The sequence below is a fragment of the Geotrypetes seraphini genome, chromosome 2 (genome assembly GCF_902459505.1).
Source record: "Geotrypetes seraphini chromosome 2, aGeoSer1.1, whole genome shotgun sequence".
Classification (NCBI taxonomy): Eukaryota; Metazoa; Chordata; class Amphibia; order Gymnophiona; family Dermophiidae; genus Geotrypetes; species Geotrypetes seraphini.
The window spans coordinates 208,132,641-208,155,576 of record NC_047085.1 but is presented as its reverse complement, the minus strand read 5'-3'; positions in this window follow the sequence as shown (position 1 = coordinate 208,155,576).

Genomic DNA, 22,936 nt, shown 5'->3' with positions numbered 1-22,936 from the left:
CGGGGGTTTCAAGTCTTCCCTTACCTGGACGATTGGCTAATCAAGGCCCCGACCAGGGAAGGAGTTATCTCAGCGACCCTACAGTCTATCGCCTTCCTTCAACGACTGGGGTTCGAAGTGAACTTTCCAAAGTCCCAATTGTACCCGACCCAATCACTTCAGTTTATAGGCGCAGTGCTGGACACTGTTCACCTCCGTTCATTCCTTCCTCCGCCGCGATTGGAGGCTTTGGTTCGGTTGGGCCGGCTGATCCTTCAGCTGCCGATGGTATCGGCCCAGCGCATGATGGTGCTTCTGGGCCACATGGCGTCGACGGTCCACGTCACGCCGTTCGCCAGGCTGCACATGAGAGTTCCTCAGTGGACTCTGGCCTCTCAGTGGCGCCAGGAGTGCGATCCGGTTTCTTCTCGCATAACGGTGACTCCTTCTTTGAGACGCTCGCTCCATTGGTGGACCGACTCTTCGAATCTTTCCGGGGGTTTGCTCTTTCTCGTCCCTCCGCCTCGCAAGGTGCTGACCACGGACTCCTCGGAGTACGCGTGGGGGGCCCATCTCGATGGTCTACGGACGCAAGGCCTGTGGTCGGTGGAGGACCGGCGCTGTCACATCAATGTATTGGAGCTTCGCGCCATCTTTCTGGCGGCTCGTGCTTTCGGCCACCTGCTCCGCGACCAGGTAGTCCTCGTGCGAACGGACAACCAGGTGGCCATGTATTATGTGAACAAGCAGGGTGGGACAGGTTCTTGGTCCCTTTGCCGGGAAGCTCTGCGTCTTTGGGAATGGGCGATCTCCCAAAACATCTTCCTACAGGCGGTCTATATCCAGGGGGAACAGAACTGCTTGGCAGACAAACTCAGTCAGCTTCTCCAGCCGCACGAGTGGTCACTCAACTCCAGAGTCCTGCGCGAGGTCTTCGACCGCTGGGGGACTCCGCAAGTGGACCTGTTTGCCTCCCCGGAGACTCGCAAACTACCCCTGTATTGTTCTCGGATGTACTCCCTGGACCGTCTGGAAGCGGACGCCTTCCTTCTCGACTGGGGAGGGAGGTTCCTTTATGCGTTCCCTCCTTTTCCCCTGATCTTGAGGACGTTGGTTCGTCTCAAATCGTCCAGAGCCACTATGATTCTCATTGCGCCTCGGTGGCCTCGTCAACACTGGTTCTCCCTGCTTCTTCAACTCAGTGTCAGGGAGCCTCTGCTTCTGCCTGTGTTTCCCTCTCTGCTATCTCAGAGTCGGGGTTCGCTGTTGCATCCCAATCTTCAGTCGTTACACCTGACCACTTGGTTCCTTTCTCCTTGACTTCAGTCCAGGTGTCACGCTCGGTGCGGGAAGTTTTGGAAGCCTCACGCAAGGTCTCGACCAGGCTTTGTTATTCCCAGAAGTGGACCAGGTTTTCCTCCTGGTGTTCTTCGCGTCATCTGGATCCGGATTCGGTCCCGGTGTCTTCGGTATTAGACTATTTGTTACATTTGTCTAATTCCGGCCTGAAAACGACATCTGTCCGGGTACATCTTAGTGCCATTTCGGCTTTCCATCGGCACTTGGATGGTCGTTCTCTTTCGCTGCATCCTCTGGTGACGCGTTTCATGAAGGGTCTCATCAATGTTTGTCCCCCTCTGAAACCCCCTCCTGTCGTTTGGGATTTAAATGTTGTCTTAGCTCAACTGATGAAACCTCCCTTTGAGCCTATCAACAAGTCTCTCCTGAAATTCGTTACTTGGAAGGTGGTATTTCTGATTGCTCTCACATCTGCTCGACGGATTAGTGAGTTGCAAGCTTTGGTGGCGGATCCGCCTTTCACTGTGTTCCATCATGACAAGGTGGTTCTCCGCACCCATCCTAAATTTTTACCTAAGGTTGTGTCTGATTTCCACCTCAATCAGTCCATTGTCCTTCCTGTGTTCTTTCCTAAGCCCCACTCCCATCCTGGCGAGACGGCGCTTCACACGCTTGACTGTAAGAGGGCGTTGGCATTTTATCTCCAACGGACCAGGTCTCATCGGAAGGTTCCTTAATTGTTTTTGTCCTTTGATCCTAATCGTTTAGGACACCCTGTTTCTAAGTGCACCTTGTCCAACTGGTTGGCTGCTTGTATTTCTTTTTGCTACGCTCAGGCTGGTCTCCCGCTCTCGGGTCGAGTCACGGGGCATAAGGTCCGGGCGATGGCAGCTTCGGTTGCTTTCCTCCGATCCACTCCTATGGAGGACATATGTAAAGCTGCCACTTGGTCTTCGGTTCATACGTTCACCTCCCACTATTGTCTGGACACTTTGTCCAGAAACGACGGCCGGTTTGGCCAGTCAGTGTTACGTAATCTGTTTTCCTAAATTGCCATCCTCCCACCTGCCCTTTTTTGGTTGGCTTGGAGGTCACCCACATGTGAGAATATCATGCCTGCTTGTCCTGGGATAAAGCACAGTTACTTACCGTAACAGGTGTTATCCAGGGACAGCAGGCATATATTCTCACAACCCGCAAACCTCCCCGGGGATGGCTTCTTTGCTAGTTATGGAACTGAGGACCATGAGGTGGGATGCGCCCTCTAGTGGGCAAGAAGGCATGCACATGCGTGGTGCAGTGTAGCAAACTTGAAACTTCAATCAAGTTTGCTTGAAAAGCTGTCCGCGCTGGGGCTCCGTAGATGACGTCACCCACATGTGAGAATATATGCCTGCTGTCCCTGGATAACACCTGTTACGGTAAGTAACTGTGCTTTATTCGCCATTGTATCTGTTCAATACTATGTTGATGTTTTAAAAAATGTTCCACCATTGGTGCCTGAGTGGTGGCGCTGAGGATCCCAAAAAATAACAAATACAGGGTTGCAAAGCAACTGATAGAAAAAACATTCTATCAGGTGGAAGAGTTGTATGATAGTTATAGCACCCTTGAATTAAATTATATTATAAGACTGTGCATTGGTTGATTAATTATATTCTATGGACATGTTAGCATTTATCACGTGCTAAATTGGCTAGCGCGTCTTACTAAAAGATGGGGTTAGTCATGTCTAGATAAATCTATATTTTTGACCACAAAATAACACATGAGAATTCTGAAAATATAATTTCATTGATCCAGTTTGAAATAAAAAAATACTAGAAGTGTTGCCCGAACAGTTACTTCAGATAGTGAATCTTCCAATATCATTGAGAAATCCTGTAAATTTTCATCGCCTTCCTGAGCTCGAATTCCAATAGTCTGGGGGTCCTCCAAAGGTCAAGTGGGAGCTGTTAAAAATATATTTTATTCATAGGAGGAATAGCTGATGGGGAAATTTTTAATAAGATTTTTGAAGAAATCTAAAGGAGACATTCCCATAGGCTTAGAAAAATTCAAGATACGGAGGTTAAATTTTCCATTGTAATTCTCAATTTGGTCAATTTTCTGGTATAATACTGATTTATCCTTAATTAATGTTACTACATTTCCTCTAAGCTCTTTAATATCTATGAGGGCTGTTCAAAAAGTATCAGACCTTAATTTTTCTTGTGTAAACAAATAAAGCTAGGGAGGCATGGTTTGGTGCACGTATGTAGGCGAACCTGATGCTTGAATTTTTTCCTGCCTAAAGAAGCTGTCAGTCACCAGAAGACCGTCAATGAGTGAGGAAGTGCAAGTGAGCACCGTCCGATTTTTGTTTTTGACAAAATGACAGAAAAAGTTGAACGCTACTTCATTAAATTTTGTGTAAAGCTTGGTGATTCCCAAGTGGAAACGATCTGCAAGATTCAACTGGCCTTCGGGGACGAAGCAATGGGAACCACACAAAGGAGTGGTACAACCGTTTCAGAGATGGCCACACATCAGTGGAGAGTGAAGCACGTTCTGGTAGGCCCTCAACATCCAAAAATGAGATCGTCATTGACCAAGTGAGGACTCTGCTGATGCAGGATCGTCGAATCATAATCAGAGAACTTGCAGACAAGGCAAGCATCTGCATTGGATCTGTTCATTCCATTTTGACTGAGGATTTGGGCTTCAGGAGAATTTCAGCGAAGTTTGTGCCAAAGCTGCTAACAATCGAGCAAAAGCAACTCTGTTTGGAGATTGCTCAGGACATGCTGGAGACTGTGAACAGTGATCCCAACTTCCTCAGCACAGTGATCACAACCCAGAAACCAAGTTGATATCATCATAATGGAAGCATTCAAGATCCCAGAGGCCAAAAAAAGCAAGGCAGATCTGCATCAATGTCAAAGTCATGCTGACCGTCTTCTTAAGAACATAAGAATTGCTGCTGCTGGATCAGACCAATGGTCCATCGTGCCCAGGAGTCCGCTCCCGCGGCGGCCCCTAGGTCAGAGACCAGTGCCCTGAGACCAAACCCTACCTTCATATGTCTACTAGCCACCAGAGCAATAAAAATACTCCACCTCTCAAATCTGCTGACCATGACACTCAACTACAAAACATTCAGGAAAGAACTGAAAACCATACTATTTCAAGAAATTTGTCAAAAGATCTAACCAAACCATATCGACCATTTCCAGATCCCGATGCATACTATAGCTATCAACCTTGTAATCTCCCTGAGAATGCCCAGACTAATTTCTTGTAAACCGCCTAAAACTGAAAGGTATTGGGATAGAAGACATCAATGTAATGTAATACAGTCAAACCTCGGTTTACGAGTGCACCGGTTTGTGAGTGTTTTGCAAGATGAGCAAAATATTCGCAAAATCGGCGCCTCGGAAACTGAGTTTGACTCGGTTTACGAGTACCACCCTCCCGCGATCCGGAATCCCCCCCCGCTCACGTCATCCCCCCCCCCCCCATGATCCAACATCCCCCCGAGCACCGCAACAACATCGCTTACCCCGATTGGGCACCTGTGGTCCACTGAGGCTCCAAACAGTGCTCAATAGCACCCTCAGTGGCTGGCCACAAAATAGCACCCTGACGTGTGGCCCGGCCTGGAGCCACCCTGCAGGACTGGATTCCAAACAGGAACCAAAAAGCACAAGAGAAAAAAAAACCCAAATAACCAAGGTCAACACGATTATTCTTCAAAGTCAAAATAATCTCAGATTTTATTTCTCATTTGTCCCAAGGTAAGTATGCTTTCCAAAACAGCGGACAAGCTTGTCAGAATGTTCTTCTTACAGCAACACAAAAAGTAGAAAAACAAAACCAGCAAATAACAGTCCCAATCAAGGTATTAATCTGCTTTCAGCAATGATTCTATTCTAGTTGTGGCAGAGGGTTTAATTACCCCAGCCTTAGGGTTGTCTGCTTCCCAAAGCAGACAGCTTTCAAAACACAAACCAAAATATAGTTCAGTGCACAGGTTCAGCACAAGTATCTCCAAAGTTCACACAAGCCTCTGGCCAGTTCTAGTCACTGCCAGGTCAGGAGAGTGATAGGTTTTGCAAATTCAAAGCCTCTAGACCGGCTTTCAAAAATTCCCTCCCAGGGTGTTAGCAAAACCTCTCCCAAATACAATCCCCCCTTTAGCTTGCATTCAAAAGAAAAATTGTTTCTTCAAACAGTCCAGAAACACCAACCTCATTCACTGCTTGAGAGTGGAAGTGAAGTTCACCTGCATGGGCTCAACAAACTCAGGAGCACACTCTGTTAGGCATTCTTCCACATCCATGTCCTGACTTTCCAGAAAGTTTAATTCTTCAGCCTGACCAGACTCTATCACCTCCATAGGCATAGGTTTGTTGCACCTGCTGGGCTCCAGGGACTCTCTAGGGAGAAAGGGCTTAAAACCTCTCCCTAGCTGGCTTCCCTTCCTGTTCTCTGTAACAGGTTTATATACCTTGGGACAACGCCCTGCTGTGTCAGCCCTGGCAGTGTTCCAAGGGCCTCTTGGGCTCCCCCGGTGGTCAGAGTTATTATCATTGTCAGGAACTGCCTGTACCTTCCCGATTCCACCCCGGGATTTCTTTTTTTCTTCTTTTCTCTCAGCCCTGACTGGGACCTGAACAGGGAGAATACCTGGCATGTCACATACCCCCACCCTTAAACGGTGCTTATCCCTATAAGCACGGGAAAGAGAGGAGATCTACAGAGAAGAGAACCAAAAAAAAACCAAACAGATTAACATTATCTGTGTCTCCTATTTCGATATTTCTTCTCCTCTGGGCTAGGATTAGGGCATAGATTCTCAAAATCCTCAGGCCAATGCAAAACCGGAGGTTCCGGAGCTTTAGCCTCTATTCTTTCAGGAAGAACCTGTCTCTTCCAATTCTTCAATTCTGGTAGTTATAGCTGTCATAACCTGTGCTAGTTCTTCAAAACGCTCCTGGACTTGATCTTGAAAATGTGTGACGCTACCTCCTACGTGTTTTACTGAATCCTTAATGTTACCTAGTTGCACAGCCTGTTGTTCTATCTGGGATTTGTTGTTCTGGCTTTGTTTAACCAGCGTAGTTGGTTCAACTCCTTGGCTAGCCCAAAGTTCCTGCTTAGCCTGTATTTTCTTCAGTTGTTCCAATATTTCCTTCTGGCAGGTCTGATTATCTGTTACCTTTGCCTCTATTTCCTGTATCTGGGTTTTTGTTTGATCTACTAGCTTTCGGACCGTGTCCACTTGCTGCTGTCCTTGCACTACCATTTCCTGTTTCAAAGTTTCTCTTAATTCCACCATACCATTATTGGCCGGTGGTTTAATCTCAGGGTTGTATTTAGCGACAGCATCCAAGCATTCCTGCCGTAGAACTTGCATTTCCCCTTTCCATTGGGACACTTGTGTATTTGTGAACTCTTGTATCTTGCTATGTAAAGAAGCTAGTTCTTGTTGGAGGTGTATCGCCCTTTCCTTAAAGTCACACCCCTCATTGTCCTGTGATGAGTTCATCGCAGGTTTCGGCTTTTCTTCAGGGGCGCCTACCCCTGTAGAACCGAACCCCTTTGTACCTCTATGGGTTTCCCTCAAATGTACCCAACGTTCCAATCTTGCATGCCAGATCCTTTCACACACCATTTGTGCTATCCTATCCCCAGTCTTTACTTTATACTCAGTATCTCCCTGATTTACCAGGAGTACTGAGACATTGCCCCTATAATCGGGGTCGATTATCCCCGCTGCCACATCAAGGCAATGTTCTACTGCCAAACCAGATCGGGCTCCGATCCTGATATATGAGCCTGGGGGAGGTGAGACTTGTAAGTCCGTTTTAACCAAAGCCCGGCCCTTAGCTGGTATGACCTGCTCGTGGGCTGCATAAATATCAAAGCCTGCTGCCTTGGAATATGCCTGGGTGGGTGCCTTAGCACTGTCGGAGAGTGGGACCCACCTAAGTGTGGGCCGCCATCCCGGTCCACCGTTAGATGAACCAAATCGTTTAGTTTTCCCCTTCTTCCTATTAGAATATCTATCCTTAAACTGTGCCCCTAACACCAGTTTAGGATGATGTTGCATCCCCACTTGGGCCTTACTTAATACCGGCTTGGTACACTTCACCGCTTCCTCCCATCCTGGCCAATCCCTTCCTAGAATTAAGGGAAAGGGACAGGACTCTAAAATAGCTACAGACAGGTCATACTTTTTCTTATCATATCCAACCGCTATTTTAGCCAAAGGGTACCTTTTCGAATCTCCATGCACACATCTTACATACACTGTACTTATTTTCCCCTTCCTAAAGGAGGGGGCCTCAAACTGCCTCCAAAGTAGCCTGGAGATCACTGATTGCTCTGCTCCGGTGTCAATCAGGGCCTCTATTCTTTTCCCGGCCACCCATACCGGAACCTGGCACCTTAACGTGTCTGGTCCTTTAGATTTTTGCAGAATAACAAAATCCCTCCTCTCACGGCAGAACTTCTGCATATGTCCTGTCCTGCCACACCTGTAACATTTCCGCTCATTTCCCTGCACGTTAGGCTTAGGTGTAGGAGAGGATGAATCCTTAAACGTGTTTTTCTTATTCCAGCCTTTATTCATTTCTGCTGGACTCTGCCTAAATGAGTGTGCCTGTGCTATGTTTGAACCTTCTCCTACGAGTTCTTGTGAGTCCAGGTATGCCTCTGCCCCTTCCAAAACCTGCCCCAGCGTCTTACAGTTTTGCTTTTTAACCCAGGATCTAATATTTTTAGGGACAGCCTCTAACAATTGTTCTTTCACTATTTCTGTAAAGAGGGCCCTCGCATCATTCAGAAAAGGCTGTAGCCACTTTTCAGCCAGCTTGGTGATACGCTGCAGTAAGGCTTTCGGCCTTTCTGAATGGAGCATCTGGGTCGCCCTAAACCTTTGTCTATAGTGCTCGCTGGTAAACCCTAAATAATCTAGAATGTGGGCTTTTACAGCGGGGTAGTTGTTAGCCTGCTCGGGTCCTAGGGTCTGGAATGCTGCTAGGGATTCCCCAGCCAAACAGGGCAACAACCTAAAGACCCACTGCTCCTGGGGCCATCCTGCCGCCACCGCTACTCGCTCAAAAGAATATAGAAACTCGTCAGGAGCATCACCGGGCGCAATCTTGCACAAGTTCACATTCATCAAAGTATTTACTCCTACCGGAGTTGAAGGTACAATACCCGATATCTCGGGGCGGACTGGTTGGGCCGTTTTCTGTTGCAGTATCTGCGCAAATATCTTAGATTGTTCCTGCATCGTTATCATCAGCTCCCCGTGTTGACGTAACATGGTGTCCTGACTGGCTTGCCAACGCTCTTCACTGGATCTCAAGAGGCCTTTCAGCTCCTCGGCTTGTCTTTGCCGCTCTCCAGCCAGTGCTGCCAAAATCTGGGACTGCTCCATAGCATGTACCTGAAAGGCAAACAAAAAGAAAAGGAACCCAAGTGTGGCCGTTTGGTAAGAGAGTCCTCCCCTTACTAGCCTCCCCAGCTTCCAGTCCTCCCCAACCAGCACCACTTTATCCTCACCAGCTACCCCTAGATACGCTTACCGGAGGTACTGGTGAGTCTTCGCATTCGTGCTGATTGGGTGCACCGCCCGTGCTGTATCCGGTCTGGAACTGGTTTCCGGCTCGGTCCACAGGTCCCTCCGGTCCTCCTGGAACAGGGCGTTGGAACTCAGGTCCGGCTCTCTCGACCTTCGATCACCCACTGGCTCCACGCCGTCCTCCACAGGATATACAGCTGTCTTTGATTCCTGATTTCCGGCTTCCGGTTGGAAACCCCTCCTTCGAATCGGACACAGGAACTCCAGACAAAGTTTCCAAAAAAAAACACTATGTTTCTCCAAACAAAACAACTTGGTTAATAGTTCAATGATCCTCATATAACATCCAGGATACACAAGTCCAAAATGGCAAAGCAAAAGAAAAACCTTTTTTTTTTTCTTTTTTTTTTTCTAATTGCAGTTCCTCGGGTGTCCTGCAGGAGGTGCTATATCCCACTCCTGATACCAAACTATGTGGTCCACTGAGGCTCCAAACAGTGCTCAATAGCACCCTCAGTGGCTGGCCACAAAATAGCACCCTGACGTGTGGCCCGGCCTGGAGCCACCCTGCAGGACTGGATTCCAAACAGGAACCAAAAAGCACAAGAGAAAAAAAAACCCAAATAACCAAGGTCAACACGATTATTCTTCAAAGTCAAAATAATCTCAGATTTTATTTCTCATTTGTCCCAAGGTAAGTATGCTTTCCAAAACAGCGGACAAGCTTGTCAGAATGTTCTTCTTACAGCAACACAAAAAGTAGAAAAACAAAACCAGCAAATAACAGTCCCAATCAAGGCATTAATCTGCTTTCAGCAATGATTCTATTCTAGTTGTGGCAGAGGGTTTAATTACCCCAGCCTTAGGGTTGTCTGCTTCCCAAAGCAGACAGCTTTCAAAACACAAACCAAAATATAGTTCAGTGCACAGGTTCAGCACAAGTATCTCCAAAGTTCACACAAGCCTCTGGCCAGTTCTAGTCACTGCCGGGTCAGGAGAGTGATAGGTTTTGCAAATTCAAAGCCTCTAGACCGGCTTTCAAAAATTCCCTCCCAGGGTGTTAGCAAAACCTCTCCCAAATACAATCCCCCCTTTAGCTTGCATTCAAAAGAAAAATTGTTTCTTCAAACAGTCCAGAAACACCAACCTCATTCACTGCTTGAGAGTGGAAGTGAAGTTCACCTGCATGGGCTCAACAAACTCAGGAGCACACTCTGTTAGGCATTCTTCCACATCCATGTCCTGACTTTCCAGAAAGTTTAATTCTTCAGCCTGACCAGACTCTATCACCTCCATAGGCATAGGTTTGTTGCACCTGCTGGGCTCCAGGGACTCTCTAGGGAGAAAGGGCTTAAAACTTCTCCCTAGCTGGCTTCCCTTCCTGTTCTCTGTAACAGGTTTATATACCTTGGGACAACGCCCTGCTGTGTCAGCCCTGGCAGTGTTCCAAGGGCCTCTTGGGCTCCCCCGGTGGTCAGAGTTATTATCATTGTCAGGAACTGCCTGTACCTTCCCGATTCCACCCCGGGATTTCTTTTTTTCTTCTTTTCTCTCAGCCCTGACTGGGACCTGAACAGGGAGAATACCTGGCATGTCACACACCGGCACCAGCACCAATGCACAGGAGGTGCCGGTACTCGAAGATCCCTCTTATGGCCTGGGCTGGGCTGGGTGGTGCGACGGAGATCCTTCCTCTTCTCTGTGCTGGGCTGCACTGGGCTTTGAGCATTTGCACATGTTCAAAGCCTTCTGGTCTCACTCTCTCCGAGATTTTCAGATTCAGAATCTCAGAGAGAGCGAGACCAGAAGGTTTTGAGGATGCGCAAATGCTCAAAGCCCAGTCCAGCACCGGGAAGAGGGAGGATCTCTGTTGCATTGCCCAGCCCAGCCCAGGCCAAAAGAGGGAGGATCTTTGGGCACCAGCACCTCCTGTGCATTGGTGCAGATGCCCAATCGGGGTAAGCGATTTTGCGGTGCTCGGGGGGGGGGGGATGTAGGATTGCGGGGAAGGATGCTGGTTCGCAGGGATCACGGGGGGGGGGGGGAGTATGGAGCAGCGCCGGTAGCCTTGGGGGGGGGGAGGAGGAGGTGGAACGAATCAAAGTGAGTTTTCCTTACTTCCTATGGAGAAACTCGCTTTGATATACGAGCAATTTGGTTTACGAGCATACTTCTGGAACAAATTATGCTCGTAAACCAAGGTTCCACTGCATATATAAAATAAACAAAAAAAATCATGGTATGTAAAATATATATATATATATTATAATTAAAATGGAAGACCACATATTGTGACCTAAGAAATTCAATGCAAATGTGCCAATGAAACCCCTTTCAAGTAGAAAATAAAGGGCTCCTTTTAACAAAGCTATGGTAAGAGGTTTCTACAGCGGGCCAGTGAGGTAATTCTTTGACTCCAGTGGCATGGTTCATCATGAGTATGCACCGCACGGCACAACCATCACCAAGGGGTACTACCAAGAGGTTCTGCATTGCCTTCGTAACGCTGTGAGACACAAACGGCTGGACCTGTGGGCAGCGGGCAATTGGCAGCTGCATCACGATAATGCACCTGCCCATTCTTCACATTTGATTCGGAGTTTCCTGGCCAAACACAACACACCTGTGATTCCTCAAGCTCCCTACTCTCCCAACATGGCTCCGTGTGACTTCTGGCATTTCACCAAGCTGAAAATGCCCCTGAAAGGGACCAGATTTCAGTCAAGAGATGACATCATGCAGAATGCGATGGACCAGTTGCAAGCAATCTCAAAAGAGGCATTCCACCGCTGCTTCCGACAGTGGTATAACCATTGGAAGAAGTGTGTGGCAGCCCAAGGGACTACTTTGAAGGAGATTAGTATAAGATTGTTGTATCTGAATACGAGTATTTTTTATGAATAAAAGTCTGATACTTTTTGAATAGCCCTTATATTTTAGTCTGTTTAATATCAGAATAATCTTGTTTTAAAATCTCCAAAGTTTGGAAAAGAAGATCAGCTTTACTCACTAATACAAATCTCTCTTGTTTCAATGAGCCTAACCAAATCAAAGCCACTGCCATAGTTTTCTTGAAATCTGATTTGTTAGTGAACATGTACAAAGCAGCTATTTGGTCCTCACTTCATGTCTTCACATAAAAACCTGCCCAATGCATGGCAGAGGCCAAAAAAGCAAATAGGATGCTAGGAATTAATAAAAAGGGATGACAAATAAGACTATTATAAGGCCTCTCTATCGCTACATGATGCAACCTCATCTTCAGTATTGCATTCAATTCTAGTTGCAGTATCTCAAAAAAGATGATATAGCGGAATTAGAAAAGGTTCATAGAAGAGCAACTAAGATGATAAAGGAGATGAAACTCCCCTCGTATGAGAAAAGACTAAAGAGGTTAAGGCTCTTCAGCTTGGAAAATAGATGGCTGAGGAGAGATATGATTTAAGTCTACAAAATCCTGTGTAGAACGGATACAAGTCCATCAATTTTTTTACTGTATCAAAAATTACAAAGACTAGAGGCCATAAGAACTGCCATGCTAGGACAGACTGAAGGACCATCAAGCCCAGGATCATTTCCAACAGTAGCTAACCCAGGTCCCAAGTACCTAGCTAGATCCCAAGTAATAAAACAGATTTTATGCTGCTTATCCTAAGAATAAGCTGTGGATTTCCCAAAGCCATCTCGATAATGGCCTGTAGACTTCCAATTTAGAAAATTATCCAAATATTTTTAAAACCACACTAAGCTGATTTCACCACATTCTCTGGCAAGGAATTCCAGAGTTTAATTACACATTGTTTGAAGAAATATTTTCTCTGGTTTGTTTTAAATCTACTACTTAGTAGCTTTATTGCATGCCTCCTTAGTCTTTTTTGGAAAGAGTAAACAAGCAATTCACATCTACCCTTTCCACTCAACTCATATTTTATAGACATCTGTCATATCCTCATATGGAAGTAGTCCCATCTCTTTTATCATATTTGTCGCCATTTTTGAGAGGAGGAGGGAGATGGAAAGAAGAATTCTGGAAGAATCCCTGTAAGTCCTGACATTATTAAGCCAGGTGAAGTGGGATAGGAGAAACGACAAAGCTCACTTTTCTCTCTACAGAAAAACTTCCCTCCCCCCCCTGCAACTGACATTTACCTTATCTATCTCTGTAGCTGATGGAAACAATAGATTAACTGTTAAAAGATATTGTACACAATTTACCAGAAAGCATGCAAGGATGCAAAAGTTAGCTACTGTATCAGTAAAACTAGAGAAAAAGCAACAGGTTCTGAGGCTGTGGGTTTGCTGTGGTTTTGTACCAAGGCCCACCCAGCCAGATACCATGAAGAGATAAACACAGACCATGGTCCAAAGATAAGAATTCTCAGAAGATAAAGTTCTCAAGAAATAGCAAGTGTCAGAGATATTTGCAGTTGGGAGGGGGTCTTGTGCTCGGAAAGGCTTATATGGTATGGGAACAGACATTTCGGGGAAAAAGTTAGGTCTTACGGGAAACAGAGTGAACATAACATGACGCAGGTCAAACAGCCAATAAAGGAATGTAACTAGGCAGTAATGCATAGGAAAGTAGCCAATAAGGATGAATCATGTGATGTAGGCCAACGTGGTGTTGGCCACTAAGAACTGTATAAAAACCAGGCCTTTAGAAGGGAGAGGGCAGAACAGACATCAGAGGATCTCTAGGCCTGGAGATCACCTTCTGTTACGCTATATGCTGAATGATTTATTCCTGTAAGCTGTTACTGATTGACTAAATAAATATATACTTATTGAAACCAGTATATAGCGTGCGAGGTCTCATTACCGAGGTAGGCCTGGACAGCTGCCTACATCATTCTCTGTACCTTTTCTAATTCCACTATATCTTTTTTGAGATAAGGTAACCAGAAATGCACAGTTAATGAAGATATAGGGAAATACTTTTAAAACCAATAGAAGGAAATGTTTTTTCAGTCAAAGAATAGTTATGCTCTGGAACTCTTTGTCAGAGGACATGGTGATAGCAGTTAATGTAGATAGATTTAAAAAGGGTTAGGCAAGTTCCTGGAGGAACAGGCCATAGTATGCTATTGAGACAGACATGGGGGAAGCCACTGCTTGCCCTGGGATCAGTAGTGTGGAACGTTGTTACTTTTTGGGTTTCTGCCAGGTACTTGTGACCTGGATTGGCCATTGTAGAAACAGGAAACTGGGCTAGATACACCATTGGTCTGACCCAGTATAGTTATTCTTATAATAATTAAGTTGGGATATAACCAAAGAATGAATCGGCACACAGAGCACAGATGTAGAGAATAAATTCATAATGGAATGATCACTCAGCTTTAAAAAAACCCCAGCACTGTATACATATGAGGTTGGACACAGATATATTTGTCTGAGTAACACCTGACACCCCGGAGAGTTGAATTGAACAGTATACTAATGTTGTAAAGCAGGACTGGAGACAGAGTAGAATCCATTTGAATATTTGGGAAATCTCAGTAGTTTTATGCTACATGAAGTGCAGAGAGATTTTATTACCCTGGCACAGGTTCATGTCTGGTATCTGGCAGTGATACTGTAGTTGAAGGCTTTTCGCTCACAAGTGGGTGTTCAGTCCTCTTGGACTTGCAGAGATTCTCTTTATTAAGGCTGGCCTTCACATCTCTTGATATAGAAATCAGCATTAGCTGGTCACAGTGGGTGTGGCAGGGGAGATCTTATGAAGCACTCTCCTACCCAGCATGGAATATTCATATGCAGGATCTGTTAGTTTGTCCCTTGGTATCATGTGCTTGCTTCCATGTGGGTTGGATGCTCTGGCAGGGTTGCCATTTGGATGGTTGTTTCTTGCTTCAAAGATTTATTTTTAATTTATATTCCGCACATCCTACAATTCTATGCGGATTACAATAAAACATCCCAAATTATAAAAATACAGGTAAGAAAATTTAACCATACACTAATAACATATCCCATCAAGGATATAATCTACTGTAATCTAATTTGGTATTTATAAACTTTTTCCCTACAAAAAAATTCAGAGCAGCTCACAATAAAAATTATATTCCTACTTATTACAAGATAAAATTCATCACAAACATATAATTTCCAATTTTTAACTCATAAATATGGCTTCAGACCTTTCCAAAAGAGCATATATGAAGTTAGATTTTTCAATGATTGATGTAGAGCATTCCAAATTTGCACAGATAGATAAAGAGTTTATTCTTTTTTTTTTAGTCTAATTCCTTTAAACAGAGGTGCAAGTATATCTATATCTAGGATGATCTTGGTGGACTGTATGCTCAGCTAGGTGTCCTCTCCCGAGGAGTTCAATCTTTGGCTTTTATAGCAGTTCTGTGAGGCTCAGTTCTGGTTTTGTTTAAGCTTGTGTCGGCGATTAAGTTTATTCTTTTTTTGCGCCTGGGGCTTATTTAGTTATCTAAGTTTAACCATTTGTTTCTTAGTTAGTTTATCTCTTGGTTTTTATCTCTGCCCAGCACACCCCATAGGGGCAGTGGAGTTAGTTATTTGCTGGCCTGAGGTATTAGAGATGCTATTAGTCAGTTTTTTCAGGAGTCAGACAGTTGTTCTTTGATCTTAGATCTCTTGCCATAGTAGTATGGAGAAGGACTCCAGCTAGGAAACATAGTCCATATGGTCTTTATCTACCTTCATTTTTCTATCTAATTTGGTGGTTACTATTCTGAGCAGCTATACAAGATGTTTGGGGTGAGAGATATGATACCTGGAAAGCATTGAAACTGAGTAGAGTGAATTATTGCAATTCACTCTACTTGGAGTTGCTAAAGGGAAGTTGAGAGCTTTGCAGTTGCTTATCAACTCTGCTGCAAGATTAATCACAAGGGTTTCAAGGAGTACTCGTAACTCCTGTGTTGAAAAAATTGTACTGGTTACCCATACAACAAAGAGTGCAGTTTAAGACTCTTTAAAAAAAAAAAAAAAAAACTTTATTGATTTTCAAATCTGGAACAGTGCTTTCAAATTATACATACAAATATCATCAGGAGATAGCACTTACAATCAATCAGAAAATAATACAAAATAATTATCCCTTCCCTCCCACCCTAGTTTGAGAACAAAAAGAAATGCTTTAAATTATACATGAAATTAAAATCCCAGACCCCTCCCTCCCATCCTGGATATGCAATCTAAAAGGGAAAATAAATGTATAATTCAGCTAATCAGAATGAACAAAATTTGTCAATGGACCCCAATGTTAATTTAAACTGCTTATTATGGCACGATGTTTCAGAATTAATTTTCTCATATTTATAATATAAACATAAAAATTCCCACCAAAAGCTAAAATGGAGTCTGTCCCAATTTTTCCAGATTTTAATGATAATTTGCATGGCTATTCCAGTCATAATCATAAAGAGCCTACTCCTATGCCTATCTAATGAAGTTTTGGTCTGTAATGATGTCCCACATATTACCATCTCATATGTCAATGGAATTGAGGATTCCAGTATCAAGTTGATTTGGCCCCAAAAGCTGAGTATCAAAGGACAATCTAATATAATAAAAGCCTAAGCGCGCATGCGCACTCTTACCAGCGTGTTCCCGTTTTCCGTGCGCAGTAGGTCCCCACAGGTAGGAGTGTGCATGTGCGCTTCCACGCATATTTCTCTCTCTCTCTCCCAAGGCGGATGTCGGCTTTAGGCGGCGCAGAGGCTGTCGGCCACAGCGGCTCTTGGCGTCTGCAGGCTGCAGTAGCTGTTGGTGTCTGCAGGCCACTGCGGCTGTCGGCACTTGCATTCCGTGGCGGCTTGAGGCAGCTGTCGGCGGAGGGCAGATGCGAGGTAAGGGGTGCTGCTGGACAGGGGAAGAGATGGGGGGAGAAAAAGGAAGGGAGGCCTACTGCTGGACGGGGGAGCAGGAAAGAGGTGCTAGGAGGGAAGAAAAAGGAAGGGAGGCCTACTGCTGGATGAGGGAGCAGGAAAGAGATGCTGATGGACAGGAGAAGAGACGGGGGAAGAAAAAGGAAGGGAGGCCTACTGCTGGACAGGGGGACAGGAAAGAGGTGCTAGGGGGGAAGAAAAAGGAAGGGAGGCCTACTGCTGGAAAGGGAAGCAGGAAAGAGGTGCTGATGGACAGGGGAAGAGACGGGGCGGGAATAAAAAGGAAGGGAGGCCTACTGCTGGACAGGGGAACAGGAAAGAGGTGCTGCTGGACAGGGGGGATAAAAAAAAAAAAGGGAGAAGGGCTGCTGCTGGATAAGGGGAGCAGTGAAGGGGTGGTGGTGGACACAGGGAAGGAAAAAGGAAGGGAGAATGGGTGGCCAGCCGAGGAAAAAGAAAGACAGAAATACAGAAAGCGGCTAAGGAGAGAGAGAGAGAGAGAGAGAAAGAAATAAAGACAGACACACACACATATATTCTAGCACCCGTTAATGTAACGGGTTATAAGACTAGTAGAATAATAAATGATCCAGTGTCCCTATGTCAACCACAAAAAAAAAAACCCCAAAACTCCCCCCCCCCAAAAAAAATTAAGCTAACCTCACGAGCCCAGCACTTCATACTGTTAATCCTTCTTTTAACCAGCGGGAAGACAGCAGCAAATAACCTCCTCCCTACACCCGCTACAAATATAAATAAATCTCTCTTCCAAAATAGGAGAACATCAAGTGACAGAAATTCAAACCTACAATCTAACACTCTACACTCCATTACCACAGCATGGGGAAGAAGACCAACACACACTAAGACTAAACCACACCGGCACACCAAATCACTTATATATCCAAACACAACCCACAACTATCACACAGAGATATCCACACTCAAATGCGCCTACTTAAATATCAGAGCGCTAGGTCCAAAAACAGAGCTTATAAAAACCTGGATAACACAAGAAAACCTGGACTGTCTTTTCCTCACAGAAACCTGGCTACCTCCGACTCAGACCCCAGAATAACTGAAGTCTGCCCACAAGGATACAAAATTACAGTGGTCTGCAGAGAAAAAAAAAAAGAGGCGAAGGCCTAGCAATCTTAATCAAACAAGATCTAACCCTTAATATAATTGAGTAAATATCTAACCCGTACATGGACCTTTTAGCTTGCCAACTCTCAAGCACCACACTAAAAGACACACTAAACTGCATGCTCTGCTACATAGCGCCGGGGAAACTGGTCTTTAGCAAGAACCAAAGTGGAAGACTTCATATACCAAAACTCACTAATAGCAACCTACAACCTACTCCTAGGAGACCTAAATCTACACCTAGATGATCAATCATCCAAACAAGTAGACAACTTTCTCTCATTTCTCAAAGCCTTATCCTTCCAAATGCTAAATCCACAAACAACTCATGAAAAAGGCCACCAACTTGATATTGCTGCCTTCATGACCCACCAACCATCCTTAACAGAAATTCATACATCTAATGGAACATGGTCCAGATCCATCTGGTCAGACCACTATACCTACACTTTCAACATCAACTGGACCAAAAACAACAAAAAAACTATACCAAAACTCAATAAAGTAACATACGCAAACACATCGAACCCTCCATATTCTGGTCTAAAATAGATGAAACTATTCTAGAAAGCAACCCCGAGGACTTCATCTTACATTGGGAAAGACTTTGCTCCAACACCCTTGATGATTTAGCCCCACTGCAAACCAAATCCAGACCCAGCAGATCAGATAAATGGTTCGACTCCGAACTGCTACAACTCAAAAGACAATGTAGACGACTAGAAAGAAAATGGAGAAAATCGAACTCGGATCATACAAAATCCGCCTGGAAAAAAATCAACAAACAATACAAATCACAATTAAAGGACAAGAGAAAAGCACACTACACCAACCTAATAGGCACTGAAACCCAAGACACCAAAAAACTATTCCAAATTCTAAAAACCCTAACCGACACCAAACCCTACCTGACCACTAACAATACTACCCCCCCCCCTCAGCCACTCTATTAGCAGAACACTTCCAAAATAAAATTACCAATGCAAGAGATACCCTCAGTGACACCTCTACCCATCCTAACGAATTCATAATTCTCCCCATAGATAGAGATTCTACTGCAGCACATAGAATATGGTCTAAATTCCCCAACATACAATGGCCCGAATTCAACAAATACTACAAAAAATACAGCCATGCATCCTGTGATCTCAACAACTGTCCACCATATCTCCTAAAAACATCCAGCACAAAATTCCGCGCTCTTCTTCTAAACTGGATACAAATCTTGCAAATAAACGGCCACTACCCTACCAACCTCAGCGAAATCATCATCACCCCAATCCTCAAAGACCCCAAAGGACCGATAGACCAAACAGCCAACTACAGACCCATTGCCTCTATTCCACTCTACGTCAAAATAATAGAAGGACTAGTTGCCAAATTCCTCTCCAATTACCTAGAAAACCATAACATACTCCATCCCACACAATCCGGCTTCAGAAACAACTTCAGCACGGAAACACTACTAGGATCTCTCTTGGACACAGCCAGACAACATCTCAGCACAGGAAAAAAAATGATGCTCATACAATTAGACCTTACCGCTGCATTCGACTTGGTGGACCATAACATTCTACTACAAATCCTGGATACAATAGGTATGACAGATAAAGATACACATGGTTTAAAGGATTCCTTAAATCAAGAACCTATGGAGTAAAATCAGACAAATAAAAATCTGAACCTTGGTCAAACCCCTGCGTAGTTCCCCAAGGATCCCCTCTATCCCCGACTCACTTTAATCTCTATACAGCTCTCACCTGGACAAACAAGGCATAACCTCCTACAGCTATGCCGATGACATTACCATTCTCATACCCTTCGATCAACCTGAACTCTCCATGACGAACACAATATACCAAACACTAAAATCAATAGCAACCTGGATGAAAGATCACAAACTGAAATTGAACCCAGATAAAACAAAATTTATCCTCCTAGAAAACAACAAAATACCAACCATAACCACCATTGAAATCAACGCAATCAACTACCCCATACAAACCATCCTAAAACTGCTAGGAATAACTATCGACAGATGCTGCACCATTCAACCGCAAATCAATAAAACAATACAAAAGTCATTCTTAGTCATGAGAAACTTAAGACAAGTTCGGAAATTCTTCGAGAAAACTCAATTCCAGCTCATAGTTCAGTCCTTAATACTAGGCCTACTTGACTACTGTAATAACCTCTACCTCCCATGCCCTACAACCATAACAAAACAACTACAAACTATCCAAAATATAGCACTAAGACTCATCTACTCATTAAAGAAACATGATCACATTACAGAAGCATATCTCCATTCGCACTGGCTTTCGATCCCAGCAAGAATACAATTTAAATTCTACTGCCTACTATTTAAGACTTTATACGGAGACAGTCCAAACTACCTGAATAACCGCCTCGTCCACAACACCGCAACCAGACATAGGAAAACTCACACCCCATTCTCATACCCCCCAATTAAAGAGGTCAAATGGAAAAAACTATATGATGGCCTCCTGGCCACTCAAGCAGCCAAACTAGACAACCAAATCGTCAATCTACTGACGGCATCCCTCAACTACAAAACTTTTAGAAAAGAAATAAAGACCATACTCTTCAAGAAAACTCTGAAAAAAGAAATAATACCGCAAGTCTCAAACTCCACCTCTCACTAAAGCCAACTACCCCAAACAAATAACCTTACCCATTTCTCACTCTTTTTGAAAATGACCAATTTTTTTTTTTTTTTGTAAGTTCTTGTTGTAATACATCTTGAATAATTCTTTTGTAATCCGCCTTGAACTGCAAGGTAATAGCGGAATAGAAATCCCTAATGTAATGAAATGACAGTGCCAGCATCTATTAGACTTAGAACAACAACTTTTGTAAACGAACAGGGGTCCAAAAACTTCTATGCAACAAATAAAACCTTGTTTGTCTCATAGATGCTGACGCTGTACATCTCATCCTACAAGTCCAAATCTGTGGCCATTGAGTAGCAGAAATCTGCTGCTTAATCTCAGTGCTCCAATGTCTCTCAAGCTTGTTTTTGTTTTTTTATTCATATAGTCAGATATTAATTTATTCCACTTGGCTGCCTGATGCCCTAGCAAATCTGTCTGGAAACATAGGCCCGGCAAGCTATACTGAGTTTTTAATTTTCGCCAATCATGGAACCCCTTCTGAATGGCCTGCTTCAACTGCAACCACTTATATGCTTGAGACTTTAAAATACCAAATAATTGTTGCAGTCGTAAAAAATCATGCATTTTCCCATTTGATAATACATCATCTAATGTACGTATGCCTGCCTGCAGCCAGTGCTTCCAGAGGATCTTAGACTCACCGATTTGAATCTTGGAGTTCAACCATAAAGATTGACGCGTGGATTGTTATACTGGTATAGATGTTAAGTTGTTGAATTTTAAAGTTTTCCATGTGGCAAAAAGAATACTATTGTCCTTATAAATTTGGGATAACTTGATACTCAAAATGTGGCTCAACTACAATGGGGACATAAGTTGCCATTCTAAATCAGCCAAACCGGAAGATGCTCCAAGACTTAAGGAAGGATCCAATACATACCCTGCCGCATAATGAAAGCTTGATGGTATCTATAGAAATTTGGGAGATTTACACCCCCCACCCCCCCCGCCCTATTGTGGTTTTTGCAGTTTAAGATTCTTGCGATTATCCATCATGCTTCTCCAAAGATTTTACAAGAATTCTTTGAAATTTATAAACTAAAAGAGTTAGATCTGTAAATGGGATGAAATTAAGTTTGGAGGGAAGAATATCAATTATGCATGTTAGAATTGGAGCATCAATGATGTCTGTGGCTGGTATAGAACTGTGGGATGCCCTACCTGGTATCCTGCAATTCTGTATTGGGAGGATAAATTTTAAGAAAATGCTGAAAACACAATTATTTGTTAATGCCTTTCTATGCTAATGCTTATTCCACCTGAAACATCTTCTTCGGAATGCGCTGACAGTAAAGCACAGTTACTTACCGTAACAGGTGTTATCCAGGGACAGCAGGCAGATATTCTTGACTGATGGGTGACGGCACCGACGGAGCCCCGGTACGGACAATTTTAGAGTGATTGCACTCTAAGAACTTGGAAAGTTCTAGCAGGCCGCACCACGCACGCGCGAGTGCCTTCCCGCCCGACAGAGGCGCGCGATCCCCAGTTAGGATAAGCCAGCTAAGAAGCCAACCCGGGGAGGAGGGTGGGACGCAAGAATATCTGCCTGCTGTCAATGGATAACACCTGTTACGGTAAGTAACTGTGCTTTATCCAAGGACAAGCAGGCAGCATATTCTTGACTGATGGGTGACCTCCAAGCTAACAAAAAGAGGGATGGTGGGAAGGTTGGCCATTAGGAAAACAAATTTTGCAAAACAGATTGGCCGAAGTGACCATCCCGTCTGGAGAATGCGTCCAGACAATAGTGAGATGTAAAAGTATGAACTGAGGACCAAGTAGCAGCCTTGCAGATTTCCTCAATAGGTGTGGAACGGAGGAAAGCCACAGATGCTGCCATGGCCCGAACTCTATGGGCTGTGATAGAACCTTCCAGTGTCAGTCCGGTCTGAGCATAACAGAAAGAAATGCACGCTGCTAGCCAATTGGACAGTGTACGTTTAGAAACAGGATGTCCTAATTTATTCGGATCAAAGGACAGAAAGAGTTGAGGGAATGATCTGTGGGGCTTAGTACGGTCTAAATAGTAAGCTAAAGCCCGCTTACAGTCCAAAGTATGCAGGGCCTGTTCTCCAGAATGAGAGTGAGGTTTCGGAAAGAAGACAGGCAGAACAATGGATTGGTTGATATGGAATTTAGAGACAACCTTCGGGAGAAACTTTGGATGTGTCCGTAGAACCACCTTGTCATGATGAAAGACGGTAAAAGGTGGGTCTGCTACTAGGGCATGGAGCTCACTGACCCTCCTGGCAGAAGTGAGAGCAATCAGGAAGAGAATCTTCCAAGTGAGAAATTTGAGAGAAGCCGTGGCCAAAGGTTCAAACGGAGGTTTCATTAAGGCTGAGAGAACCACATTAAGATCCCAGATCACAGGA